This window comes from Lepisosteus oculatus, chromosome 9, assembly GCF_040954835.1.
Source record: "Lepisosteus oculatus isolate fLepOcu1 chromosome 9, fLepOcu1.hap2, whole genome shotgun sequence".
Classification (NCBI taxonomy): domain Eukaryota; kingdom Metazoa; phylum Chordata; class Actinopteri; order Semionotiformes; family Lepisosteidae; genus Lepisosteus; species Lepisosteus oculatus.
This window is the reverse complement of record NC_090704.1, coordinates 18,492,016-18,516,056: the sequence shown is the minus strand read 5'-3', so window position 1 is coordinate 18,516,056 and position 24,041 is coordinate 18,492,016. Positions and strand designations below refer to the sequence as shown.

Here is a 24,041-nt window from a genome sequence, read left to right as displayed (position 1 = left end):
TGGTGCAGTTTTTTTTTTAAATTATTTTGAGTTATTCGAATCCCAGGTGTGAGTTCATAAAGCCAGAATTATGTACAATCCCTACTTATGTGAAACACCAGATCATCTACTATAAAGCTTTCAGTGCTTTGTATACAGTATATTCCAATCGCAGCGGGGGCAGGGTGTGTGGGGAAAGGTTTAGGCTGCAATTGAATCGAGGATCTGTATTCTTCACACCAGAAACATTGTTTTCTCTGAAAGCGTTTTCTTCCCTCTTTAGCTGATCTTTTGCTGCCTACGCATGCTTACACAGCTCCCTAGGTGAATTCTCATACTTAACTGAGAAAGCTTAACTTAACATTTTTATTATCAACAAATTGTAAATATGACATTTACATTGGCATTAATATTTTTTCACTTAAGTGCATGGAGGAGTGTCAGCTGTCAATGAGAGCATCCTCCCCCCCTTAGGCTGGGCAAACGATGTTTTTAATTTTTAAAAAAGGAATCTAAAATGAGATATAATTGTGTTCCTGCTTAACTTAGACGTTGCATGACTTTAAAAACTGTAAAAACAGGTTTCGATAGTTAAGAACCACTTTTTATGCGTGAAAAACGGGGGATTTTTCTTCTTGTGATCAGCTTAGAATCACTGTGTACGTTGTAAGTTTTTTTCTTCTTAATTAAAAATTTAAAATACATGAATTTCATAAAGACAACACACGTTTCGAACAGAAAAAATCATATTCTGTTCTCTTCCTGATATGTAGAACAGATCAGCAGGTCTTTTTATCCCAATTGCTTTTTTCCCCCTGTATTTATCATATTGGCTAGCTAATGTCCTCTCTTTGCTAGCTAATGTTACTTGTGGCTGTGTTTCTGCGTTGTGTAGCAACGAGAGACTATATTCTCAGGCAGAGGAATGTAAACAGCTTAATTTTCATGTTAAATACATTTTTTAAATTAAAATTAATTCTATACAGCAATCGCATATTGGGGACCATTTTATAAAAGCAATAAGGCACTCGAGGCCTGTGCTATATCGTGGATATACAGATGCAGCCATTCAAAATGGGTGAGGTATTTCGCGGCATACCGCGACACGCCCACCGGGGTATCACGCAGTTCACGTGTGTCACGTGACTAACTATCCGGCGTCGCCTTGTACAACCGCCAGGTTTAACCTCTCACGTACAGCATTTGAGCCTTTAATTTTGAACTGTGTATTACAGCATGTTAATCATCAGTCATTAAAATGTTGGTATATTTTATGAAAGCAAGATTGCTCAGTTGGACAAAAGTACACAACCTACCTTTATCAGAAATATTTATGCATCAAAGCCTTTACTGAAGATATTACTAATAGTATTAATAATGGATGACTTTGGACAAGCTGTATACTCAAAGTATAATTTCTTTAGCACATTTGTACAAGCACTTGGAATCTGTCCAAGCCATACTTTGTCAGGCATTTTGTTTTACTTCAACGGGCATAAAAATGTCCTTGCTTTTAACAGGGCGTTTCATAATTTCTAACTACGAAAATGATTTAAAATGCGACACCTATCATTCAACTAGAGCTTAAAATATCACAAGGATCCTCAAGAGCACAGCAAAGAGTGTATTAAAAGACACTTGTATTGATCAACGCTTTCTTTTCTTATGGAACCACTTCAGAGGGGTTTTCCAGGAATCGGCACTTTAAAGAAAAAAATACACACCAGTATTCCATTTCTCCCTAAACATTGTAAGCTTCGAAGTCTTTAACTAACGTGATACCGGAGTCAACAAGCATACTTTTAGAATTTGATTAAAAGGGAATATAATATGGAATCGCGTATCTCAAGAAATTAATAACGATATAATTATATTCATGTTGCAAAAGAACTGCAACGGACATAAAAACTCCCTTGCTTTTAACAGAGCGTTCCATAATTTCTAACTACGAAAATGCCAGGTGAAAGGATTTGTAAACATATTTTGTTAAAGCAAGTCAGTTTTTTCCGCAGCACATAAAATACATTTTTCCAAGAAAGTTTAGCCTTTGTCACTAATGAAACCACTAAATAAAGACATAAATATAGAAATCTTAAAATTTGTTTTATTTAATGTTGGTAGCAGGATGAACTGTCAGAGTGTATATTTTGTGGCAGAGCTGCTGCAAGATGTTAACAGTGAAAAAGGTATTTAGAAATGAGTTATTTCAAGATGAAAAAGAAAACATACACGAAACATGGTTTCATTATGACCAGAATCGGTCTTGAGATATTTTTAACTTGATTTACAGTATTTGAGAGGTATGTCTTAACACCGATACTACAGTGCTTAAGTACAGCTCACGTATATGTTTCTAGGTTTATATTATGCATTTCATACGGTCAAATTACTTTTGAGCAACTAATAAGAAGCGCGAAACGGTATGCGTTTTAGTTTCGTTTTGTGCTGGGACCCGTGGATTGATTAGAGATATCAAGTACATACAAGTCATTTTTTTAAATGTTGTAGTTCGTCTTGAAAAAATGTTACGAGTACATCATCTATCAACAATTACACAGGTTCTGTTTCCATATTGCGGATTTTGGTTAGGTATTATCAAATCTGGTGGCGCTGTGTGTTAGTTTACTGAGTCCCATGTCACATGGTCTGTGATTGAAACCTGTAAAACCGGTTTAATTCGTCACAGCCAGCACTCTTCAGGTGTGAGGGTCTTCTGCTCAGAATGAAACGCTAAAATGTTTTTGTACATTCTAATGGTAGTGGGGGCAGGGTGTGTGGGAACAGGTTTGGTTGAAATTGCATTGGAGATCTATGTTCTTCACACCTGAAACATTTTCTCTGAAAGCATTGTCTTCGCAGTTTAACCGATCTTGTTACAGCATGTTACAGTTTACTATTATTAACCATATTAATTTTAAGTGCTTAATGTAAAATCTTGTAAAAATATATTTTCATTGTTCAAATATACATTAAGTCTGACTATCATATAATAAGTTAAATACAAAACTAAAGAAAAAATAGGGTTAAATATAATTCAAAATATTTTGCTAACAATGTTAACTGTTTATGAATAATAAAATGTATTAACTAAGGAGTAGGATGGCACAGTTGTTAGTATGCTTTTTGTTTTGTTTCTTTTTCATAAATACAACAGTAGTACCTGATGTCTCAGTGGCTTTCAAAATTAAATTATGCATGCAAACCTGTGAACTAGAAAGATAACTAAGATATCCATCCATTATATTCCATAATATCCATGAAATATATGGCGCTGAAATATGTGTGACGCAGTGGTGGCCTGACACGGTGAGGTGGCCTGGCAGCTGTATGATGCAGTGGTGGCCTGGCACGGTGAGGTGCGCTGGCAGCTGTGTGATGCAGTGGTGGTCGGGTATGTAGAGGTGCACTGGCAGCTGTGTGTTGTGACGCAGTGGTGGCCTGGCACGGTGAGGTGCGCTGGCATATAATGAATATATTCATGTGCTTCCAACCCACAGTTCAACGTTAGCAACTACACAAAATCTAAAATATGAGCTCTACTTGCCACTTACAATACCAACAGTACCAGCTAACTTTAGTAGTGACATTTTCATGGATCTTTTTAACAATAAAATTTACAACATCAGACTTCGGACACAATTAAACAGGCCTCAAAAAAGTCTGGTACAAACATTTTCAGCATGGTGAAACATGGTGAACATTTCCACCACTGCGTCACACCACACAGCTGCCAGCACACCTCACCGTGCCAGGCCACCACTGCATCACCCAGCTCCCAGCGCACCTCACCGTGCCAGGCCACCACTGCATCACACAGCTGCCAGCGCACCTCACCGTACCAGGCCACCACTGCATCACACAGCTGCCAGCGCACCTCACCGTACCAGGCCACCACTGCATCACACAGCTGCCAGCGCACCTCACCGTGCCAGGCCACCACTGCGTCACACCACACAGCTGTCAGCGCACCTCACCGTGCCAGGCCACCACTGCGTCACACCACACAGCTGCCAGCGCACCTCACCGTACCAGGCCACCACTGCATCACACAGCTGCCAGCGCACCTCACCGTGCCAGGCCACCACTGCGTCACACCACACAGCTGCCAGCGCACCTCACCGTACCAGGCCACCACTGCATCACACAGCTGCCAGCGCACCTCACCGTGCCAGGCCACCACTGCATCACAACACACAGCTGCCAGTGCACCTCTACATACCTGTCCACCACTGCATCACACAGCTGCCAGCGCACCTCACCGTGCCAGGCCACCACTGCGTCACACATATTTCAGCACCATATATTTCATGGATATTATGGAATATAATGGATGGATATCTTAGTTATCTTTCTAGTTCACAGGTTTTCATGCATAATTTAATTTTGAAAGCCACTGAGACATCAGGTACTACTGTTGTATTTATGAAAAAGAAACAAAACAAAAAACATACTAACAACTGTGCCATCCTACTCCTTAGTTAATACATTTTATTATTCATAAACAGTTAACATTGTTAGCAAAATATTTTGAATTATATTTAACCCTATTTTTTCTTTAGTTTTGTATTTAACTTATTATATGATAGTCAGACTTAATGTATATTTGAACAATGAAAATATATTTTTACAGATAGATTTTACATTAAGCACTTAAAATTAATATGGTTAATAATAGTAAACTGTAACATGCTGTAACAAGATCGGTTAAACTGCGAAGACAATGCTTTCAGTGAAAATGTTTCAGGTGTGAAGAACATAGATCTCCAATGCAATTTCAACCAAACCTGTTCCCACACACCCTGCCCCCACTACCATTAGAATATACACAAACATGTTAGCGTTTCATTCTGAGCAGAAGACCCTCACACCTGAAGAGTGCTGGCTGTGACGAATTAAACCGGTTTTACAGGTTTCAATCACAGACCATGTGACATGGGACTCAGTAAACTAACACACAGCGCCACCAGATTTGATAATACCTAACCAAAATCCGCAATATGGAAACAGAACCTGTGTAATTGTTGATAGATGATGTACTCGTAACATTTTTTCAAGACGAACTACAACATTTAAAAAATGACTTGTATGTACTTGATATCTCTAATCAATCCACGGGTCCCAGCACAAAACGAAACTAAAACGCATACCGTTTCGCGCTTCTTATTAGTTGCTCAAAAGTAATTTGACCGTATGAAATGCATAATATAAACCTAGAAACATAACGTGAGCAGTACTTAAGCACTGTAGTATCGGTGTTAAGAAATACCTCTCAAATACTGTAAATCAAGTTAAAAATATATCAAGACCGATTCTGGTCATAATGAAACCATGTTTCGTGTATGTTTTCTTTTTCATCTTGAAATAACTCATTTCTAAATACCTTTTTCACTGTTAACATCTTGCAGCAGCTCTGCCACAAAATATACACTCTGACAGTTCATCCTGCTACCAACATTAAATAAAACAAATCTTAAGATTTCTATATTTATGTCTTTATTTAGTGGTTTCATTAGTGACAAAGGCTAAACTTTCTTGGAAAAATGTATTTTATGTGCTGCGGAAAAAACTGACTTGCTTTAACAAAATATGTTTACAAATCCTTTCACCTGGCATTTTCGTAGTTAGAAATTATGGAACGCTCTGTTAAAAGCAAGGGAGTTTTTATGTCCGTTGCAGTTCTTTTGCAACATGAATATAATTATATCGTTATTAATTTCTTGAGATACGCGATTCCATATTATATTCCCTTTTAATCAAATTCTAAAAGTATGCTTGTTGACTCCGGTATCACGTTAGTTAAAGACTTCGAAGCTTACAATGTTTAGGGAGAAATGGAATACTGGTGTGTATTTTTTTCTTTAAAGTACCGAGACCAGCCATATACTGTATGTTTATGTTCCAAAATTAATATCGTTTATGGCCTTCACACGCGTTACAGTATGCTCCTATTTTTTTATGCTCAGCTACTAAGATTTCCCTTCAGTGGTAAAATTAGATATGAATATTCACTACTTAAACGGGCACAGTTAAGACATTAAATATACATATACATACTGTATACAGTACAGTTTGCATAGGGTAATATGTTTATGTTACGCGATTAAAAAATAAATAAATAAAAATGAGGTCCAGCACCAGCTGCATTCGAACACACAACCTGCCAGTTGGTAGTCACGCACCTAGACCAGTAGGCTACAAGACAGCTCGCATGAAGAGGCAGGCAAAACAGCCCTACACAGCCCTGCCGCAGTACACGGATATAATCATACCGTTATTAAATTCTTGAGATACGGGATTCCATATTATATTCCCTTTTAATCAAATTCTAAAAGTATGCTTGTTGACTTCGGTATCATGTTAGTTAAAGACTTCGAAGCTTACAATGTTTAGGGAGAAATGGAATACTGGTGTGTTTTTTTTTCTTTAAAGTACCGAGACCAGCTATATACTGTGTGTTTACGTTCCAAAATTAATATCGTTTATGGCCTTCACACGCGTTACAGTATGCTCCTATTCTTTTTATGCTCAGCTACTAAGATTTCCCTTCAGTGGTAAAATTCAATATCTACAACGGGCACAGTAAAGACGTTTACAGTAAGTCTTTCTACGACAGACCAACGGACCACGAGTGCCCCTGTCGGTCAACCAATCACGCACCGCGGTACCCCGTGTCATCTTACCTGCGGTACGTGTCTGTACCGCTCACTTTGAATGGCTGCATCTGTAGTCACAGTTAAAAGGGTTGCTGGCCCTCCGCATCATCACCTCGGGCCTAACAAGCTGACAATACAACATAAATCGATATCTTTGTCTTTTAAGTCCCTTAATTAACTTTAAGCATAGCTTTATCACCATTAACATTTATTTGTCATACCACTGTTAAACAAAGCAGGAGCGTATTGTTAAGGAGCATAAAGCAGGGAAGGAGGAGGGGTAAAACTGTTACTTGTTCTGGATAAAGCGGTTAGAAAATAGGTGGATTTACACCTGTGAAAAGCATTCCAATTTTAATGCGATACAAAATATATTATTCATAATAAATTATCTTGGATGGTCTGTAAACTGAAAATGTATAGAGGAGACGCGTTGTGTATCGCCTCTTTTTACGCTTGGAAAAACATTCCAATGTTAATGTGACACTGAAGATATTATTAATAAACTTTTAAATCTGAAGCTGTTAACTCTACTTCAGACCTGCACACCTTCGCACCTGCATGTCAACATCATGGTTCATCATGCGTAAATGAGTCAAATTAAAAATAAAATGTGTTTACAAAGAAAGTGGAATACAGTAATACTGCTGGGGACTCAAACCCGGGCCTCCAACGTCACTCAATAGGGAACCAGCCATCTGAGCTAAAGGGAAAGGCAGGGACGTCACCGCGCTGGCAAGCTGGCTTGCACAACCTGTAATGTTGGCCGTATGCGTTGCAATATATTTAGATTTTTAAATTAATATTTTTATTCATTTCTTTAGCACAACATTGTCCAATAATACTCTTTTAGAGTCTAATTTTTAGGTAAGCAGGATTTGAGCTACACGTACAGACCATAAAAAAAGGATTAGCTTTTATCTGTCTCTTTCTCACCCGCTGCGATTCGGGTGTTAATAAAATGTGTTTACAAAGAGAGTGGAATACAGTAATACTACCAGCTATATAAATACATATACTGTATTTAGATCCTTAAATTAATATTGTTATAATTTCTTTAGATATGTGATTCCATATTATATTCCCTAATACTTAAATTCTGAAAAGCATGAGTTTCTTTTACTGTGATAACGAGCGAAAGTATTAATGGATAATGGTTATCACTTAACTCACTTAACTTTGAATGTTTTGTGATATTTAGAAATACCAACAAATTCAAAACAGTGTCGATAATATTTATTATCAGTAATAAAGACAGTAGTAGCAACTTCAAACTATTTGTTGTTATTAAAAAATGACTTGGCTTCGAACGTGTTGTGATATTTAGGAATATAAAAAATGTCAATCTAGCGTACATAATATTTGCCATAAGCTTTTCAAAGAAATGTTGATTTATTAAAAGAATACTCATGGCGACAGCTGGGTTCGAATGCCAGACCTCAGGCATCTAAGGCATAAGCTTAAGCCATCATGGCTCAGACATCATCACATGGAAAGGAGTGAAACTGAAGCACACATATCCGTAGAAAGTGTATTATACTACTATTTGAGCTACAGTACATGAATATCATTATATCGTTATTAATTTCTTTATATGCGCGATTCCATATTGTATTCCCTATTAATCAAATTCTAAAAGTATGCTTTTGTTAACTCTGATAACGACCGTATTCTCAGAAAAGCTAAAACATCATAACTTTTTACAAAGTATATATAAACTTAATATGGTCAGAAGGAGCACGTAAAAACATTTCCAAATAACCACATGTAAGACTTTGATGCTTAAAATGTTTAGGAAGAAAGTGGAATACTGGTGTGTATTTTTTTCTTAAAATTACCAATACCAGCCATATACAGTTTACATAATATGTTTATGTTCCTAAATTAATATCGTTTATGAGCATATGAAAGGCATGGTGAATCTGAGATTCTCAAAACTTACTTTGTATGGTTGGAAACGAATACATGATCGGATCAACAAAATGCTGTGGTGTTACTTTTTGTCAATGAAAAAATAGTCTTTTCGTTTACAAAGACAGTTACAAAGAAAGCGGACCTCGGTAATAATTTGAGCTTACAGCCAGTCCAAGGTCATTAATTATTAATACTATTAGTAATATCTTCCATAAAGACTTTGATGCATAAAACATTTCTGCATAATTAAAATATTCATGATAAGGTGGTAGGTTGTGTACTTTTGTCCAACTGAGCAATCTTGCTTTTAGAAAATATACCGACTTTTTAATATTTAATGATTAACATACTCTAATACACAGTTTAAAATTGTTAAACGTCTAAAGAGTATACAACTTAAATTCTTAATTGGAAAAAGATAGTCCTTCAGCAGTGAACGGGATTTGAAACCATGCATTTTCTGGCAACAGCTCGAATGCTGTACGTGAGAGGTTAAGCTTAATTAACTCCACCTGGTGGTGATTCCGGATACTATTATATAACTGCGGTATTATACGGTATGACGCGATAAGACAGGTTAAGACGCGTTTTGATGCGACACGCCCACAATGTTTTACCGCAGCGTACCCCGCTCATCTTGAATGGCTGCATCTGTATATCTTATTCCACTGTTCTTCTAGTTAGCTCTGACTCATTCATTCAAAGTCTCCTTTCCAGAAACTGTGAACTTCTGATTTGTACTCACCAACCTGGACTCTGTACTGTTTCAAAGTATATTTCAAAGCATATCACATTACGATCACAGTTCCCTAATGGTCCTCTCACTTCTGTTTGTCTCATGTGATAAATTGAAAAGAGATCAATAAAAGCATTCCCACTTCAACAAACTGGATAATAAAGCAGACATTAACCATATACATCATTTTTGGGTTCTGCTACGGACTATTGATCTCTTCCAGTTTTTGTAGGGAAAGTCCCTAAAAGATAACTTCTTCTGTTGAAAATAAAATCTTAATCTTATTAAACAGTGTTGAATTTAATTTACATTTAATTTATAGCATACTAGTTTTTCACTTACATTTTTCCTGTCTCTCCAATGTGTATCCAACAATGTTATATTAATTTTCATTCAGTTAGCCCATATTTTTCTGATTCCAGTTATACAGTATCATAATTGACTGCTAAAGTGGTACTGTAGTTTCTGCCTCGGGTATTGTGTTTCTAAAACACCTAGCATTTAGATATAAGCATTTAAATACCAGGTCCATCCTTAGCTGTATTAGTGTCTTAGCTTATATGTAATGTTTCTTGTACAATACAAAAAAATTTATTGGTTCTTGTGCCTCCTAATACAATCCAACCCATACGTCATTTAACTTATTTACTTATTTCTGCAGATTCTAACATTACAGGTTTTAAGTAGAGGTGTGCAATAAAACCAGTATACCGGTAAACCACGGTCCGTTAGTCACGAAAGACAAAGGGGAAATTTTCAGCTATTTCCATCAGCTTTCTTATTTTTTCAATTTTAACAAAGATTTTCTACTGTTTACATTCATAAAATCAAATTGGATTCAAAGAACAAAACGACTGCGATGAAAATGCCGTTAACTTCAAAAGGGTGAGTTAAAAAAATGTCATACCAAAGGTATTGCCCACATATCATTGGCTAGTAAGTTTAGAAATAAGACGTGATTTCGGAAATCACACAGAAAGGAGTATTTGATGATAACACCGGGATTATTTTTCTTATTTCTCCTGAAAAACATACTGTATGGTTATTGCTTAGAATTGTCTTGCTGAGGGAATCTAATTTCTAAGCATATCTACAGTGCCTTGCGAAAGTATTCGGCCCCCTTGAACTTTTCAACCTTTTGCCACATTTCAGGCTTCAAACATAAAGATATAAATTTTTTATTTTATGTGAAGAATCACCAACAAGTGGGACACAATTGTGAAGTGGAACGAAATCTATTGGATTTTTGAAACTTTTTTAACTAATAAAAAAATGAAAAGTGGGGCGTGCAAAATTATTCGGCCCCTTTAATTTCAGTGCAGCAAACTCACTCCAGAAGTTCAGCGAGGATCTCTGAATGATCCAATGTTGTCCTAAATGACTGATGGTGATAAATAGAATCCACCTGTGTGTAATCAAGTCTCTGTATAAATGCACCTGCTCTGTGATAGTCTCAAGGTTCTGTTGAAAGCGCAGAGAGCATCATGAAGACCAAGGAACACACCAGGCAGGTCCGTAATACTGTTGTGGAGAAGTTTAAAGCCGGATTTGGATACAAAAAGATTTCCCAAGCTTCAAACATCCCAAGGAGCACTGTGCAAGCGATCATCTTGAAATGGAAGGAGTATCAGACCACTGCAAATCTACCAAGACCTGGCCGTCCCTCTAAACTTTCAGCTCAGACAAGGAGAAGACTGATCAGAGATGCAGCCAAGAGGCCCATGATCACTCTGGATGAACTGCAGAGAATTACAGCTGAGGTGGGAGAGTCTGTCCATAGGACAACAATCAGTCTTACATTGCACAAATCTGGCCTTTATGGAAGAGTGGCAAGAAGAAAGCCATTTCTCAAAGATATCCATAAAAAGTCTCGTCTAAAGTTTGCCACAAGCCACCTGGGAGACACCCCAAACATGTGGAAGAAGGTGCTCTGGTCAGATGAAACCAAAATCGAACTTTTTGGCCACAATGCAAAACGATATGTTTGGCGTAAAAGCAACACAGCTCATCACCCTCAACACACCATCCCCACTGTCAAACATGGTGGTGGCAGCATCATGGTTTGGGCCTGCTTTTCTTCAGCAGGGACAGGGAAGATGGTTAAAATTGAGGGGAAGATGGATGCAGCCAAATACAGGACCATTCTGGATGAAAACCTGTTGGAGTCTGCAAAAGACCTGAAACTGGGACGGAGATTTATCTTCCAACAAGACAATGATCCCAAACATACAGCAAAATCTACAAAGGAATGGTTCACAAATAAACGTATCCAGGTGTTTGAATGGCCAAGTCAAAGTCCAGACCTGAATCCAATCGAGAATCTGTGGAAAGAGCTGAAAACTGCTGTTCACAAACGCTCTCCATCCAACCTCACTGAGCTCGAGCTGTTTTGCAAGGAAGAATGGGCAAGAATTTCAGTCTCTCGATGTGCAAAACTGATAGAGACATACCCCAAGCAACTTGCAGCTGTAATCGCAGCAAAAGGTGGCTCTACAAAGTATTAACGCAAGGGGGCCGAATAATTTTGCACTCCCCACTTTTCATTTTTTTATTAGTTAAAAAAGTTTCAAAAACCCAATAGATTTCGTTCCACTTCACAATTGTGTCCCACTTGTTGGTGATTCTTCACATAAAATAAAAAATTTAAATCTTTATGTTTGAAGCCTGAAATGTGGCAAAAGGTTGAAAAGTTCAAGGGGGCCGAATACTTTCGCAAGGCACTGTATATATTTTTACAGAGAATCAGAGAAAATTATCATCAAATACTCCTTTACAAATCCATGGGGTACGATTGTTGTAATATTAAGGGTTGTTTACCATTGACGATGTTAATGGTACATATGACATATTTATTTTCAATGACCCATTGAACGTGTGCTATTTCTTCCAGTTTTTCGGATTCTACTATAATTCTAGTCGGGAAGGAAGTCTAGTCTTGATCATTACCGCAGCGTACCCCGTTCGTTTGAATGGCTGCATCTGTATATCTTATTCCACTGTACTTCTAGTACAGTGTTTTTAATTCCATTACTACCATTAGACATACTTTGATTTTTTTTTCTTTTTTGCAAGTAAGATTGTCTTTTTAAGTTGTTTAAGTCAATAGAATAAAACAACAAAACAACAATTTTCATTGCTTTATTTTGTATGCAACTCGTATTACGGTACATACATGTATACCGCAGTATACCGTGGTACGTTTTCCAGAGGCAGTACCCAACCCTAGTTTTGAGTCTACTCAACATGCAACACAGAGGCCATGAATGAAGAAACACACTGTGAAATCACAGTAAATCTAAGGACAGAGTTGTTTGGGACACTTTAAAACATAAAAAGCTGTACTGTATATATATATACTGTGTGGACCCATTACAAATTGGCTTGGTGAACCTGTAGAAGCAACAAGCAGACACTGCCACAAGATTATATGCCTCTTCAATATACAGCAAGATTCTAGATTGCAACTAAATAAATCTAACAGGGAATTTAATTTGGGTAGCTATGATACAAAGACAGAGGTAAAAATGTTAATTATTCAATACATTTTATATAGCCCATTGAAATGTGCAGTTTTCATTTAAAATAAGCAACATTCACTAACATTTTGCTCTCCATTTCACAGTAAAACATTATCATCTAGAATATGGTAAAATACTGTGACCAATCACCAGATAAAAATACTAAAATTATTTAGATAAGGCTGATGTGTGAAACAACCATAACTGAGCTATACTTAAATGACAAAACGTTTTATGTCATAAAAAAGTTAATGATTTTTTAATAAAATGTTAACCTTGCAAAATTTTACAATTATTTAAGGCTAATTTTCTTAATAATGTCAAAATGCACAGATGACCCTAATCCTAACTAATGGTATCAAACATTCGACGAATGTAATTAAAATCAATCAACTTCATATGCTGTTGTACTTAATGCTTTAGTTTTTTAGTAACTATATATATATTTTTAGTAATTATTTACAATTAATGTTTACAAAATCAATCTGTAAACAAATACTACAATTTAAAAAATAGATTATGCACCCCCCCAAAAAAAAATATTTACCTAAAAACCACCAAAATAACCATACAACAACAGCTTCTGTATTCTCAGTATATATGCACACACAGTGATCATTTTTGCATTTGATTTTGAAAGAAAACTAGCACATTGCAAGAACTACAAGAGCAGGGCACTTTACTGAAAAACTAAGTACACTGATCACAAGTACAACAGCAGTGCTTCATGGAGGTTTTTAACACACAGCCTTCAACAGTTACAAGTCCAGAGCCCTAACTACTACTCTTCAATGCTTCTTTAAATTCAAAAGTATCCACCGTAAAGTCAATCTTCAACCTGATATACTGTAGTCATTTGCTAATAATAAAGAACTTGTATCAGAGTTAACAACAAGTTCCCATTTTTCATGTATGATCATCCATAAGATAGTGGTGGTTTTGCAGTTCCCTAGGTTCACTGTAGGGAATGCTGTACAGTAGTAAAAAGAGCAAATGCAGAAGCCCGAGTGTAATCCAGACTAGTCAGGTAACAGTGATGAAACCACACGACTGAAGACATTAACCGACTAGAAGCACAGGGCGCGATGCAGGACTACTCCCGGGATGGGACACCAGTCCATCACTGGGTACACACAGGTCTATTTACAGCCATTGGTTAACCTAGATCTCTGCTGGCAATACTAATATAAACATGCAAAATATGGTGAATTGTTACACTTAAATATGTTTGAGATACTGTAGAGATGCTACTGTATGCAGGTTATTTACAATGTAAAGGATAGCACCTTACACAAAACTTTAAACATATATATCTTCATATTTTATATTCTGACACACAACAAAAAGGAGTGTTGCGTTTCATTACCTTTTAAACCTGTTTTGTTAGACGTGCTGATTCTTGTTACTCCCATACACTTCCTAAGTTTTGGATTTATCACTGTATCCAGAAGAGGGTGTATAGAACAATATCATTTATAAAAATCTTTGTAGTATTATTTATTTTTGCTTTTTATGTTAGGTTGAGACACCAAATTAAATCTTCATTATAAGTGTCATTGTTTATTAACATCACAATTAGTATTGTCTGTTCTTATCTCAACACTGAACAGTAAAATACAATAAATATTATCAAGGTAAGGATGAAATCATTCCTGGGTTCAGTAAAGTATAACTGTCAACTGGAACAGAAGATACAGGTGGCCAAATGCCTATAGCAAAGTAATTACAGTACAACTGAGGGGAACTTAACTGAAATGATAAATAATTCAATGTACTTTAACACTTTGCTTGCCATCATCAATCCAATGTTTAAAATACGTAAACAAAAGCTCAGAAACTGTGCATGCAGGTATTTATTTAGGCTACCTCAAACGGGTGTGGAGTTTAAAGTTTAAACTCATAAACGAATATCTATTCGTATCTAAACTATACTAAAAGCGATCAATACTTGAAAAAATAACAGAATTGATGTTTCTCTAATCCCGAGTGACTGATTCGCCAGAATCCTTTCGAATGTTTCTTGCAATAGTAGGTGACGCCAGGAAAGAGCTTCAGTAAAACAGGAATAAGCAAATTTCGTAGCTGCATATTACTGCTAGCGTACGGCTACCTCAATACACCATTCAATTTGCGTCCCGTGTAAAAGAGCTAGAGTCTCGACTGTTGTTGGACTGGAACCGAGTATTTTCTCTCTTGCTGTTTTTAGTCATTACTTCTCTCACATCCTTCACGTTGGAGCTACGGGGTATAAAGACAGTAAGGGAAGAGATGGAAAGATAACTGCGAAACGCAATGCAAACAACAACTTTGGCAGAAAAACGAAAACTCCTGCCTGGAAAATGGAAACTCATTCTCACAACTGAAACCGTAATTAGGAGCTTTGCTTCGGCTGTTCTGTCACAGGAAGTAAGGCGAAGAAAAAGTCCAAACAAATTACAGCACCAGCTAAGGCTGCCAGTTTAAAAACAAGTATCTGGTTAGTACAGGAGCAACTAAGCATGTAAGACACACTAACCTGTATCACTCAACTGTGTTGAGATGTGAAACAATTTATTCGGTCGCCAGTGCTCTCCAATCCCTTCAGCTGCCAGTCTGTGTGAGCTGTCAGTCCAGTCCGCAAATCATCTGCTTCTACGCACTCTCGCTGCGCACTATACGTCACCGCCAGCATTTAGGCCACAGGTTCTGACGCGCGCGCGCAGCCAAGTTACAGAGAGTTTAGGCTTCTGGTAGTTCTTCTGCCTAATAATGCGCCTCGACAGACCAAAATTAAAGTATGCAGTTTTGCACTTCCAACAGTTTACAGCTTGGTGGTTGTAAGTTGCCCTAGGATGCCTACTAAGTAACTATTGATATTGGTGACAGTTAAATACATCCGTCGTATTATGTATTATTACATTTCAATTCATTTTTTTATATATAGCGCCTTCCACAACAGGGTTGCCCCAAAGCACTTAACAAAGCTGTCTGACAATACATGACATTACATTACAATATAATGTACAACATATATTAACAATCATGTTCAGGAAATATTTAAATATTCTTCTAGTAAGTGTTCCCACTGTAAGTAACCTCAGAACAGCATTTAAGTGGCATATACCCATTTTTGGTATATCACTTGATTTGAGCACTGTATTAGTTTAATGCCTAGTGTTGTTTGCCCAATGCCTTCGTTGAAGCTACTAGTCTGAACCAAGAAAACATTGGATATTCCCTTTTCAGATTTTTTTTTTATCATAGTAAATAAGGTATTCCCATGGTAAACTTTTATAAAACAAAACGCAAATTGCAACCATAAAAAAACTATGGTAGGACCACAGTAAAAAAAAAAATTCATGTAGTACATCCATCCATTTTCTAATCACCTACTTCTGGGTCAAAGGAAGCCACAGACCGTCTCAGCAAGCAACAGGTGCAAGGTGGAATACACAATGTGCAGGCCACCAGTCCATTGTAGGTCACACACAGAGACTAACACCAGGGTCATACATGTATATAACCTACCACTATGTTAATGTTATTGTTAGTGGGAGAAAAGCCATGTGAACACAGGGAGAATATACACTCTACTAATATAGTGTCACGCCCTCTGCAACCAGAGGGTGCTCCTACTCTGTCCTGTCTCTTGTTTCCGGTGCTTTGCTTTCCTTCCGGTGTCTCTCTCTCTCTGGGGCGATATACTTGTATTTCTGGGTCTTTCATTTGCCTTCGCTCAGCATTGACGTTCAGATGTCCTGAAACACTCCTAGCACCAGGTCACCCCACGTCCGCTACCTGAGGGCATAAGTTTCTATACAGCATTTCCTGAACAGCTGAGCCCGGGCTAACCCCCATTTCGGCACTACGCATAGGGTCTTTTACGCTTTCCTGCCATTCCACGGTTCGTCCTTTCTGACATCCGTGACACATACCACCCCAGGTCTGGAATTGAACCCCATTGCAAGGCAGCAATGCTAACCACTGCACCTCTATAGTACACTAACCAAGGAAAATTGTCAGAAGTGACCTAAGGAGAGTTTTATTTTGTTACTTATTTTTGTGCTTCACAGTCTAGTGGCTCTTAATTTGAAAACTGAAGGGACTTGCAATCCATCCACTACTGAAGAGCAGCACCCTCTGGGGATGTGCTCACAGGAAATCAATCAGAAAATAATTGTCTGATCTACTTAAACTAGACAAGCAGATTTACAGTAGGTGGGCCAAAGTGAAAAAGCCTGTACTGGAATAGTCAAGAAGCCAGGGAAAGCGGGATAGTGGGTGGCAAGATGGTGCAGTGGTTAGCATTGCTGGTTGGTTCTAGACCTGGGGTGCTATGTGTGTGGAGTTTTTTTTATACTTTCCACGTTTGCTTAGGTTGTTGCTAGGTGCTCTTGTTTCTTTCAGCAGTCCAAATATATACTGGTACTGTTAGATAATTGGTTTCTGGGAAAATGAGACCTGGTGTCAGTGTCTGCATATCTGTGTGTGTGATCTGTGATAACTTTGTGGGTTTTATCTTCCCAAGTATATTGTCCCGAAAACATAGCATTCTCCATCCAATTAATAATATTACTTTCGGTAACAGATTTAAATATAACACAACATTGCTTCCTTTTTCTTGACATAAATTACAAGAGATATAACAGGGGCACTGGAGATTTTTTTTTAAATCAAGTTAATTTAACTGTCACGAGTGTAGTCCCTTCCCCTTAAGGGCGCTCCGGCTCATTCACTTTTTAGTTGATTTTGTGCACCTGCTCCCTGTTCCAGCCCACCTTTAAAAGCCATTGGAACACGGACCTTCGGAGGCTCGCCTATCACCGAGTCACCCTACGTCCGCGGCTCAGGTGGCATTCGCCTCCTAGGTGTCCTGAATCAGCCGGGCCCTGGACCTGGAGCGCCTGGTTCCATTCCCCCTTTCTTCCCCCCGACCCTTTGCAGGATCCGCTCCGGTTTTTAACTTTGTCATGCCTGTCTACAACCCCTCACCAGATTCCGCTCCTGCTTTTAACTTTTTTTGTTAGTCTTGGATTTATCACCCAGCTTTGGACCTTTGCCAGCACTGGACTTCCCTTTGGACTCCCTTTTGGACTGTTCACCTGGACCACGCCCCCCGAAGCACCTTCGTCACACCCCCCAGTTCCTCTACCAGCCCAGTTCCTCCTCTACCCCCTATGTGTGTGTTCACTCCCTTCCGGATTGTGTTGTCTGCATAGGGTCATAAAGACAAGTCAACAGTAGAAAAAAGTAACTGATTTGCAAATTTCACACTTTGTTATTTAAAAAGCATTTTAAAAAAGGGAGACATTCTTTTGACAGTTTCTCATACTATATGTCAGATTTCTAAGCAAAACTCTTCATTGTGGTTAGTAAGTCTGGCCTGTATATCCTCTTAACCAAGAGACATTGACCCATTTTTATTTTGCTCTTCCCTTGGTCTTCCTTGCTTGTTTGGAGTTGTTTGTGCCTTCTGCCATGACTTGTTGAGATATGCTCTAGGTCTCTTGAAACCCTGAATTTCATTAAGGGTTAGAAAATGAATGAAATAAAATTCTTAAACAGTGATTACAATGTTGGAGTTAAGAGGACATGGTCACTCTCTTGTGGCTTTGGGTGGACATAAAGGACATATCCTCTTCCCTACCTCAAATGACCTGTTTGAGTGTTTGGCACCACAAGGCAGTTCAAAAGTATCGATTTTCTGATGCGCATCCTTACCTATAGTCCAACTTTCACATCCATATGTTGCTACAGGGAAGACCATAGCTTTCACTATAAGGATGACAATATAATGTTGACAATGTAATATCTTTGCACTTTAATATCTTATCCAGATTTTCCATAGCTTTTCTCCCAAGAAGCAAGCGTCTTTTGATTTCAAGGCTACAATCACCATTTGCTGAGATACTTGAGCCCAAGAAAATAAAATCTGTCACTACCTCCACTTCTCTATCTGTTTGCAAAGGATTAATATGGCCTATTAACATAATCTTTATTTTTTATGTTAAGCAGCAGGCCAGCTTTTCCCTCTTTTACGTTCATCAACAGACTCTTCAACTCCTCCTCGCTTTATATGACTGTATATTGCAGTATGTTAAATATAAAATTAATATTTAAAAAGAAAGTAGGGCTATTTTGCTTCTATGTGCTTTGGGGTAATGGGTGGCATTGTCCAGTACCACAAGAATATATGTGTGGCATTGTGGTGTTCTTTGTAGTAGTCCCTCCAGTTCCATGAATCTCCTCTTGTATGGTTCCTCAATAATAAGGACCAGGTATAAGGGAGCATGCAGTCTGGGTTATAAAGAGGTTAACTGGCAGTCGGGACAGTCCAAACAAAATCACTAAATCTCTTTATACTTCTGTGTGTCTTATCAACTTTTAGATCTCCACACAGCTCATGGGTGTGAGCCTGTGATTCTGTGGAATCTGTCTATCCTCCTGTTCTCCATTAAATCAATATACAGGTCATTTTTATGATGAATGAGGAGGATATTTTAACTCGTCCTTTGACTGGAACCCCATTTATTTCTATTACCTGAGCATGAGCATGACTCAAGGTCTGGTCCTCTTCTTGGACACAATGGAAATTTCCTGTAAGGAAATTAAGGGAGACAGACTTTTTGTCTGGCTTTTGGGTTGATGTCAGTTGGAGCTAGTTCATTTTTTTCTCTTATCTGGATGACAACACATAGGTTGTTTTTCTAGCAGACCCCATGACAGCCACCCTGAGTAGTATACCCCTCTGTTTTTTATCCTTCTCTGCTGCCATATTTTTGGACTCTTAACACCTGGTTTGGCAAAGAGGTCCAGGCTAAAGCAATGTAGGGCTCCCACATTTTCATGGGTCTTTGAAGGTGACTTTGGCTCATTTAGCAAGGCATAGGTCATCAAGACGAAAAGGTTAGGAAGTCCTGACAAAGTAAAAGAGCGCAATCCCCACACTGACTGAGTTTGATGTTATAAGCAAAGGGTTAATTTTGCTGTGGGATACTCCCTTTTATACCCCTAAACACAAGTAACAGTAATTTTTCTTTCACCTAACTTACAGGAGGTTACTACTGATTTAGCAACTAAAGTTATGGTACTCCCAGAGTCAATTAGGACTTGAATGACTTTACCATTGATGTGAGAAATGTCCTCAAACTGACTGGAGAATTGAGTATCTCTCACTAAGCTACACCACTTCTTGTGTGGGTCTTGGGTAAAAGAATAATAGGGTGTGATGTGGCCCCACTGGTCTCAAATCAGGATTCCATCCTTTTCCCACAGCTTTGGAGTCAAACTTTAGGTCTATTTCCTTATTCCAATGCCATTCTTCTCTCAATCTGCTTTATATCCTCAGACTCCCCAGTAATAGATCCCACCCTGTTACTTACCAAGTCCTTAGCAGTAAGATGCCTCACAAGCAGAGACATAAATTAATTAACATGATCAGACTGGCAGACACTGTGTCCTTAGGCCAGCTGGCAGACTGCACAAGTATTGATCCAGAATAAAGACTTTCTACTATTTGGGCTGACTTCTGGGTTTCTGGTTCCAGCCACTTACTGGCTAAATTAATGAAATCAAACATTTGGGAACAGTCTGGAATTGAGGGATTATAATGCCAGTTGTACTACCTTTGGGCCTGAACTCTCGGTAGACCCCTCCTTTGCCAAATTTGAAGCCTTTAACAATTTCTAGTCAGAAGCCTGTTGCTGTTCCTTTGTGTCGGCGGGAGATCTGAATCCACATAAATTGAATGAGTATTCAACATTCTACAATGCATCTCCAGTATTCAATTGTTACCTCAATTCCAGTTGATGTCAATTTAATTCATGAGTGATGTACTTGCTTTTGAGTATCTAGTGTAGAAGTTGTAATCAAAAAGCTCATTAACGAAACAGTATAAATTAATGGTATACTGAATGTATGTATCTCTTGGTATTTGTAACTCTTCGTGATTGAATATATACCTTTTGTATTCTGCTAACCCTCACTATAAGATCTGTTATGTTTTTATGCACATTTTATGTATTAATAAATGTATTCTCGTGTATTAGTATCTGTGTGTGTGCGTTGCTGAGTTGTTCCGCAAGGTCGATTTTCTAATAACCATTGAAGAATAATTTTGTGATTTACTGCTGCAATTAATAATTGTCCCAGTGAATGCACAAAACCCCTACACTGAAATCACCATGCATATGAATGAGCTCAGCCTCATAACTGCACCTGTTATACTGTAGGTCCTTTTGGGAATGTTGATGGTATTTATTGCAAAAATTGCTATTTTTTCCTCAGGATATTGACACCTCAGCTTTCCACAATTCCAACATGTTAAATAACATTTAAGACATTGCACAAACCATATTACTGGATTTGGAGTGTACTTCCAAAAACTGGTTTAAGATTTAAGGATTTCCAAAGTTTTGGTCCGATGTTTTCTTTACTGATTAAACCAGACAGCTTTGATGGAGACATGGATTTTTTAGTGTTTTAGTGACAGCGACATAGATTTTTTGGTTTCAATGGATGTGTGTTGTGGATCTGAAATGCAGATAATTGAAATAGAAGTTCTGGGATCTGTGAAACACACTTGAGGTTACTGTAAACAATCATAGCTTCTCTTGTATGACCAGTTATTTTCACATATGATTGTCACTCCCTAAGTCAACTAACAACAAAGTGTCAAGTTACAAGACTGAGATTGGAGAAGCTAGGTAAAGTAAGGTCAAGGATCACACTCAATGGTAAGACATGCATATTACTGTATTACTTTTAGATACTCTTATATTTTAAGATTAATTTTTCATTAATCAAAATGTAAGTAGGGTTTTTTTTTTACATTAAAAAAGATGGCATGCAAATCCATAAAAACAAGTGCTCTTGGCATGAAAGTTTTGGAATGTGTTAAAGCTCCACAGAATTCACATGGCACCTTTAGAACTAATAAGAAGGCCGCTGTAGATGTTCTGTTCCTAAGCTTTCAAGATCAATCCTTAAATTTGTTTTGCAGAATCATTAACCTATCTTTTCCCACTTCATCTGTTGCATCTTGTTCCTGGAGGTCTGAAACCTGAGCTTATCATACAAACCTCCCTACTCCTCCTGCACACTATACTATCTATACCACTAAATAACAAAGCCCCCAACTTACCACTTCCCTCTTACTCCCCTCCCCAGTTTCCCCAGGCTTGCTGTGCCCAGATTTGGTACCAGTGAAGCCTGAAAGACTTTGCATTACAGCAAACTCTGGGGATGCCATCCTTTCATGGTGTGCACACTTTTCCCTACATCTACAACTCTCTCTCTGCTCTGAAGCCTACTGGAGATTATGCCTCCATACAATCTCCTTGTACTGCATGTCAACCTAGTTTCTAAACTTTACCAAATCTTAGCTACAGTGTAGGACAGCGAACTGGGTCTCAAGTCCATGAATCTTGAATTCTTATATGAAAGCTCTCAAAAAAGCCAATCATCCTGCAAGTACACATTGCTACTTTTTTTTGCTACAGTAAATATCCTCAAACTCTAAATTGTAAATATCTTTATTTGATACTGAATTTAATATGTTTTTGGAGTTTGGGAGGGGTGATGACAAGCAAGCTACTTTCATGTCAGATATTTAAAGTCATACATTGCCAAGATCAATCACTCTCAAAGCATGGTGTAGGTTATGCAAATCCCACAATTTTCACATTTCGTTTCTTACATTCTTTCTCCTCCCCACCTCCACCTTTGTAGCTTCCTGGTTTTTGATTTCTCGCTCTGCATAGAGGTCTTTGTCCCATGCCAAATCTCACTAAACTCAAACACTCAATAAACATCCGCAAAAATCTTGGGTGTCATTCTTCTTTATTTGTGTAATGGAAATAGGAAATGAAACTTTATGTATATCTGCTGTCCTGTTAAAGTAAATAAAATGTGATTACTTCTAATTACCCACTTACCTCTCTTAATTTTTTTTCTCTAGAACAGGCATTAAAAACTAGGAAGAATTCCTCCCTGGCCCCTTTACTATACACAAGTTCCATACATGCTGTAATACACAAGTTCCAGGTGCATTTGCTTTTTATTCTTTTTAAAGAAAACTTTAAAAAATGAAGAGATTAAACAATGACCAACAAACAACAACAAGTTACACTTAATTCGCTAGACACCTCTAGTTTTGTCTATGCTACACCAATGTACCAACAAATGTTGCATGGTTGATTTTGTTGAGATGTCCATCAATCAGTGATGTTGCTGCGTATTCTAGAGGTGGTGACAGGGACAAACTGTTGGAGAAATTTTTCCCTGCTTCCACTTGAAAGACAGTCATGAGTCCGTCTCAGAAGTCAAAAGAAGTTTTTATTTCATTCCCATGGGAGCGAAACACACAGAGATGCTCGGTGTATTTTTTTCTAACTAATTTATCTGGAACAGTCCTTAAACATTTTTCTGTTATCTATCACGCTTCCCTGTGCTTACAAGATTGGCATGTTCTAAAATCACGCATATCGTCCTACCTCCCTATTTGCTAAAGATAACTTATTTTAATACAATTGGTTTCTTAGGTTCATAGCATGCATTTTTATATAACGGTACAGATTTACATAGTAGCCCTTGTGTCCAGCATTCTTCCAATCCAGTTCAAACCAGTTCTGAATGTCAACCTTATAAAATATTGCATCTTCTGCAGGAAAAGTTCACCCTCTCAATAAAAACTACTGCCTCAAACCATTAGACTACTCACTCACCAGATTTATTCATCCTTCGCTGTCAGGCTTTGGGGGGCACGGAAGAGAGATTGGACTGTACATAGAATCCCGCTGAGTGACAAATCACACATGTGATGTAAACACATGTAGTGTTCCTTGTCACATCATCCTCCATCTCCTCTTCATTTCGCACAATCTTCCAGCTGTCACCAGCAATTCACAAGTGCAGCTGCAAACATTAATATTTCCCCCCTATATCTTACATGAGTAATTAAAATACATCAATTGCACTTTAAAACGAGTACGTAATTGCTTAGAAATGATATTATTTACAAAAAAATGGCATATTAAACATTAGTTCATCCATTTTTAACTGCTTTATTACAGAGCTACAGGGGAGTTGGAGCCTATCCCTGCAAGCAACTGCCACATGTCAGGATACAGCCTGTATAGGATTGTAGTCCATTACAGGGCACACACAGACACAAACATACACACCAGAGCCATTTTTTTAAAAGCCAAATAACCTATCAGTATGTCTTTGAACTGTGGGAGGAAACCAGAGAAAACATACTAA

General features: G+C 37.9%; 1 protein-coding gene across 2 annotated transcripts in view; it reads right to left on the bottom strand.

Annotated features, from left to right (window-relative positions):
• The window catches only part of rabgap1l (RAB GTPase activating protein 1-like), a 378,884-nt gene extending 363,458 nt beyond the window's left edge, over positions 1-15,426 (bottom strand). For both annotated transcript variants that reach the window (XM_015355764.2, XM_006635021.3), the window contains exon 1: positions 15,316-15,426. The gene's annotated coding sequence lies outside the window, so the exon portion shown is untranslated. The remainder of the gene's footprint in view (positions 1-15,315) is intronic.
• Positions 15,427-24,041: the final 8,615 nt, after the last annotated feature.